Source organism: Penaeus chinensis, chromosome 32 (genome assembly GCF_019202785.1).
Source record: "Penaeus chinensis breed Huanghai No. 1 chromosome 32, ASM1920278v2, whole genome shotgun sequence".
Lineage (NCBI taxonomy): Eukaryota > Metazoa > Arthropoda > Malacostraca > Decapoda > Penaeidae > Penaeus > Penaeus chinensis.
In genome coordinates, this window is record NC_061850.1 from 20,572,410 (window position 1) to 20,579,909 (window position 7,500).

The following is a 7,500-nucleotide window of genomic DNA, read 5'->3' on the forward strand; positions in this document are numbered from 1 at the left end:
AGCTATACTAGCAAATTTGCAAATAACTACAGCTGCAAAAAACTAAAACTTTAATTTATTTTTACAATCTGGTAAGACCATGACTTTGTCCAGCCACATACCTGGTAAATAATTTTCTCCAAATTCCCCTGTCTCAAATCGAGTACGTAGTGCACAGTTGGACCAAATAAATGCACCATGAAAACTGCCAGGATATCTTGTGTTTTACTTGTTATTAGTCCATTTGCATTGCAAACTACCTGTAGATTTAATGAATGAAACCTTTTCTTGTTAACATAAATGTGTTCATCAACATATGGTGCTTTAATTGGAATGTGAGTACCATCTATAGCTCCTATGACTCTTGGAAAGTTTGCAATTCTTGAAAAATCTTAGACAGTCTTCCTTAAATCATTAGCCCTTGATGGAAATTTTATTTCTATTCTTGCCTTTTCTGTCAACACTCTGGTCACTGCTGCAATTATCCTGCTTACACTTGCTTGTGTTAGTCCACACGAGTCACCAATCACACTTTGAAATGTTCCACTAGCATAAAAGCTTAAGGCCACAAGCACTTGTGTGTGGGTTGGCACTGCGTGTGACCTCCTTGTTCTTCTTCTCAAGTTTGGATCCAACACCTCACAGAGCCACAAAATTTCATGTCTTGGAAATCTGTAGAACTGCAGTAACTGGTTATCATTAACATGCAAAGGATCCAAGGGGTCCCTAAAAACCTCTCACGTTGTAAAGATCGATCATGAAGATAAGCAGCTACCAACTCCATGTTGTTTGTCGTCTGTCAACACTGTTGGCACTTAGCTTGCAATATGTTTAAATCGCAATAATTATACCAGGAAGGCAAAGAAAACACTGAATATCTAGAATTTCCGGTGTATTAGATACATAAAACGGCAGTGTGTAGTCAAATAAAGGCTATATAAGTTATGACGACTATGCAATCGAGATAAAAACAATCACTATATCCGGTGTGAAACCCTTACAAGAGCTCCCGAGCAGTTGTAACTAACAAGGTACTTTACAATGTGTGACATCATAACATGGCGGCTATTTTTGTTTCGAGTTTGGCCCTCGGAGGAGTTACAACATTGTAACTGCTCCGATGTGAGATACAACATTGTAAACTGTTTTGAGTATCCCGCCCCTGATCCCAGCATTGTCCGTATAAATCATAGGAATTTGTTCCCTTTATTGAAATTTGAAATATGTTACAAAGTGGATACTCCAACCTGGACACGTCAAACAAAATATAATTAAAAGAGACGTGCCTGATATACGTACTTACATCTATATAGTTTTCTCGTACACAATCCAGTCGTATTATATACAAAACAATGGCAACTCTAATCCTACGGGGACACCTTGATAGATAACCTTATTGCCAAACGATAACCTGTAGCTACAAATCAGTAATACAATCAAATTACATGATGTAACACTATACTCGCAACAGGAGACTTCGATATTATAGTCGCTTAACTACATAGCACATCGCACGAGATAGTGAAATAACGTGTCGTAAAAGAGGAATGGAAAAAAATCCATATCCAAAACTGAATATCAATTTCACACTTATTTCCATCTTGGAAAATAATAAAACAAAAGACTAAAACAAAACAATATCTTCAACCTGAAATCACTAGTCACGAAATCTCTCCCATCTCATCTCGGGTCGAGAAAGACTTCTCCTGACTATTGATAGATAGAGTGTCAAAGATCTTTCTGCAAACATATTTTTTTCTTGAGTTATTAGTTTTTGTTATTTTTTGCTTAAGAAACTGGCATGATGGAAGAAGTCTATCCTATAAATGTTACGTTTACTATGAACACATTTAAACCTGCTTCGTTTTCTTCGATTTCTGTAAGATTCTGGCAAACTATCTTATTTGTCTGTATTTTGATTTATCTAAATTACGAACGTTACGTAGGTAGGTACTGCTATGACCTTACGGTTACTTGATCAAATTTGATAAAACTGTAAATTATCTTTATTATTTAGATATTGAAGTTAGCGATTTTACGGCTAGTAGCCAGTTCTGATTGCTAGGAACGACAAAGTTAGGTATTTCGAGAACTCTGAGTTGGCGATGTAAAGGCGCAATTTGTATTCTTCTATTCATAATGTGTACTTTAATTTGGTTTAATTTGCTTATGACATCGACGTCACGGTCGCGTTTTCGAGCCATGAGAATGACTCTCCTTAGGAAAATTAATAAATGTTCATTACATTTGAAATTCACCAGTGTTCTCTCGGGAGACAGCCGTAAGACACCCAAGTCGATAGTTTTGCTGATAGGAAGAAACGTGTCATTCGATTATCAATGTAATAAAATCGATATGATGGGTGATATTTAGTCAAACGGGGTGTTGCTTTATAATGTTATTATTCATAATGGTTTAGAACGCTGAAAAGTGGTTCCAGCAATACTGAAAAAGAAAAAAAAATCCATTATATAAATTTATAGTAATAATTGTCAATATAGAACACTACACGCATCCTTTGACATATCATACCCTTCTCAAAAAATAATCATATTATCTCAGGGAAGCTTAAATTTCACCCGTAAAAATAACGCGTAGCAGTGATGTGGGGTAATTTTTCCTTCACCCGAGTAGCAAAGCTTGTTTTGTTTTTTCAATTTGTCAGTGACCAGTGCCCAAGCTTCAAGACGAAATCTGGCACATGATTAAAATACATACTACATTGCTTTGTAGTGTTTTATTCTTGTTTCATATGCAACATGAATGCTGAAACTGAAAATTATCATGATCATGGCTATGACGATAGTGGTGTTGATGACTGTAATGGTGATGCTGATGGAGATAATAACAATTGCAATAATTATGAAAATGGCATTAATGGTATTAATAGCCATATCATCACCATTATTATTATGATTAGAGAGAGAGAGAAAATGATAGATAGATAGATAGATAGATAGATAGATAGATAGATAGATAGATAGATAGATAGATAGATAGATAGATAGATAGATAGATAGATAGATAGATAGATAGATAGATAGATAGATAGATAGATAGATAGATAGATAGATAGATAGATAGATAGATAGATAGATAGATAGATAGATAGATAGATAGATAGATAGATAGATAGATAGATAGATAGATAGATAGATAGATAGATAGATAGATAGATAGATAGATAGATAGATAGATAGATAGATAGATAGATAGATAGATAGATAGATAGATAGATAGATAGATAGATAGATAGATAGATAGATAGATAGATAGATAGATAGATAGATAGATAGATAGATAGATAGATAGATAGATAGATAGATAGATAGATAGATAGATAGATAGATAGATAGATAGATAGATAGATAGATAGATAGATAGATAGATAGATAGATAGATAGATAGATAGATAGATAGATAGATAGATAGATAGATAGATAGATAGATAGATAGATAGATAGATAGATAGATAGATAGATAGATAGATAGATAGATAGATAGATAGATAGATAGATAGATAGATAGATAGATAGATAGATAGATAGATAGATAGATAGATAGATAGATAGATAGATAGATAGATAGATAGATAGATAGATAGATAGATAGATAGATAGATAGATAGATAGATAGATAGATAGATAGATAGATAGATAGATAGATAGATAGATAGATAGATAGATAGATAGATAGATAGATAGATAGATAGATAGATAGATAGATAGATAGATAGATAGATAGATAGATAGATAGATAGATAGATAGATAGATAGATAGATAGATAGATAGATAGATAGATAGATAGATAGATAGATAGATAGATAGATAGATAGATAGATAGATAGATAGATAGATAGATAGATAGATAGATAGATAGATAGATAGATAGATAGATAGATAGATAGATAGATAGATAGATAGATAGATAGATAGATAGATAGATAGATAGATAGATAGATAGATAGATAGATAGATAGATAGATAGATAGATAGATAGATAGATAGATAGATAGATAGATAGATAGATAGATAGATAGATAGATAGATAGATAGATAGATAGATAGATAGATAGATAGATAGATAGATAGATAGATAGATAGATAGATAGATAGATAGATAGATAGATAGATAGATAGATAGATAGATAGATAGATAGATAGATAGATAGATAGATAGATAGATAGATAGATAGATAGATAGATAGATAGATAGATAGATAGATAGATAGATAGATAGATAGATAGATAGATAGATAGATAGATAGATAGATAGATAGATAGATAGATAGATAGATAGATAGATAGATAGATAGATAGATAGATAGATAGATAGATAGATAGATAGATAGATAGATAGATAGATAGATAGATAGATAGATAGATAGATAGATAGATAGATAGATAGATAGATAGATAGATAGATAGATAGATAGATAGATAGATAGATAGATAGATAGATAGATAGATAGATAGATAGATAGATAGATAGATAGATAGATAGATAGATAGATAGATAGATAGATAGATAGATAGATAGATAGATAGATAGATAGATAGATAGATAGATAGATAGATAGATAGATAGATAGATAGATAGATAGATAGATAGATAGATAGATAGATAGATAGATAGATAGATAGATAGATAGATAGATAGATAGATAGATAGATAGATAGATAGATAGATAGATAGATAGATAGATAGATAGATAGATAGATAGATAGATAGATAGATAGATAGATAGATAGATAGATAGATAGATAGATAGATAGATAGATAGATAGATAGATAGATAGATAGATAGATAGATAGATAGATAGATAGATAGATAGATAGATAGATAGATAGATAGATAGATAGATAGATAGATAGATAGATAGATAGATAGATAGATAGATAGATAGATAGATAGATAGATAGATAGATAGATAGATAGATAGATAGATAGATAGATAGATAGATAGATAGATAGATAGATAGATAGATAGATAGATAGATAGATAGATAGATAGATAGATAGATAGATAGATAGATAGATAGATAGATAGATAGATAGATAGATAGATAGATAGATAGATAGATTGATGGATAGATAGATAGATAGATAGATAGATAGATAGATAGATAGATAGATAGATAGATAGATAGATAGATAGATAGATAGATAGATAGATAGATAGATAGATAGATAGATAGATAGATAGATAGATAGATAGATAGATAGATAGATAGATAGATAGATAGATAGATAGATAGATAGATAGATAGATAGATAGATAGATAGATAGATAGATAGATAGATAGATAGATAGATAGATAGATAGATAGATAGATAGATAGATAGATAGATAGATAGATAGATAGATAGATAGATAGATAGATAGATAGATAGATAGATAGATAGATAGATAGATAGATAGATAGATAGATAGATAGATAGATAGATAGATAGATAGATAGATAGATAGATAGATAGATAGATAGATAGATAGATAGATAGATAGATAGATAGATAGATAGATAGATAGATAGATAGATAGATAGATAGATAGATAGATAGATAGATAGATAGATAGATAGATAGATAGATAGATAGATAGATAGATAGATAGATAGATAGATAGATAGATAGATAGATAGATAGATAGATAGATAGATAGATAGATAGATAGATAGATAGATAGATAGATAGATAGATAGATAGATAGATAGATAGATAGATAGATAGATAGATAGATAGATAGATAGATAGATAGATAGATAGATAGATAGATAGATAGATAGATAGATAGATAGATAGATAGATAGATAGATAGATAGATAGATAGATAGATAGATAGATAGATAGATAGATAGATAGATAGATAGATAGATAGATAGATAGATAGATAGATAGATAGATAGATAGATAGATAGATAGATAGATAGATAGATAGATAGATAGATAGATAGATAGATAGATAGAGTATGTATACATATGCGCAAACACACAAGTTTTAAAGTGATTTTTTATCTTTTCATTAGATATTTTTGAAGATGTCCTATATTTCCTTTTATATTGAGAATGCTGTGAATCTTATGGTGATCAATTTGTTGTTTAAGTTGTAGTTTTTTGAGTAGCCACGAGGGCATCATTTATGTGTTCCCGTTATATTCGTTATATTACTTACTGAATGAATGTTAAAGTTTGATGTTTTTACCGCTATCGTTACGTAACACGGTTTCTGTCATTTTTGGCGTTACTCCCATAATTATATGTGTGTGTGTGTGTGTGTGTGTGTGTGTGTGTGTGTGTGTGTGTGTGTGTGTGTGTGTGTGTGTGTGTGTGTGTGTGTGTGTGTGTGTGTGTGCATGCATGCATATATGTGTAAATAAGAGAGAGAGAAAAGAGGAATACAAACGAAAAGTAATGGAGATTCACACCAGTAAGTTATAAAATTGCGATGGCCGGGAATCGAACCCGGGTCAACTGCTTGGAAGGCAGCTATGCTCACCACTATACCACCATCGCTTCACGTCAATGTAAATGTAAACAAACACATTTGGAGATATGTTATTTCTTCCACGTGGCTGCGAGAGAGAGAGAGAGAGAGAGAGAGAGAGAGAGAGAGAGAGAGAGAGAGAGAGAGAGAGAGAGAGAGAGAGAGAAAGAGAGACAGAGGCAGAGAAAGAGAGAGAGAGAGAGAAGGAGAGAGAGAAAGAGAGACAGAGACAGAGAAAAAGAGAGAGAGAGAGAGAGAGATAGAGGAGAGAGAGAGAGAGGAGAGAGAGAGAGAGAGAGAGAGAGTGTGTGTGTTTGTTTGTGTGTATGTATAGGTGTATGTGTATGTATATGTGTGTGTTTGTATGTTTGGGTGTTTGTCGGTATAAGTGTAAGTGTTGGTATTTATGACTGTATGTGTATGTGAAAATGTGCAAGTGCGTCCAAATAAAAAGGAAAGATGGAAAGGGTGACTCAGCAATAAGTCAGTGACTTCAGTAATGATAACTGAAAGTAAGTAAGTCTGAGTCAGAGAAATCAGTCGGTAAAAAAAACAGATTTTATTTCTACCAATGTATCACTAATTGTAACAAAAATATGCTGATGATTATAATGATCATAAAAAATGTATCACAGTGTTAATATTCATAATATTAATGATTATAACAATGACAATAATGATAACATCAAGGTTGAATATGATAACAATAACAATAATGATGATATCAGATATTGTAGTTATTACCACACTGCATCGTTGTGATACGATACGCCAAGATAATGTCATCAAAGGGTGTCAAAATGGTTACATCCGAACAGCTACTGATATCACTATTTCTGCCAGAAGGGATAATGACAAAACAATAATAGTAGAGATGATAATAATACAGGAATAAGAATAATAAAAAAAACAATAGTTAAACAAATCACAACAATAATAATGATGATAAAAGTTCTGCTACTACAGCTATTGCTAGTGAGGATTATATAGTGATCATGATGATTACCATGATATAATGATTGTAATAAGTATACT

The 7,500-nt window shown here is 31.3% G+C and overlaps 1 non-coding gene across 1 annotated transcript; it reads right to left on the reverse strand.

The window, feature by feature from the left end:
- Positions 1 to 6,422: 6,422 nt before the first annotated feature.
- Trnag-ucc lies at positions 6,423 to 6,494 on the reverse strand. The gene has a single exon. It is a non-coding gene; the product is annotated as a tRNA-Gly (tRNA).
- Positions 6,495 to 7,500: the final 1,006 nt, after the last annotated feature.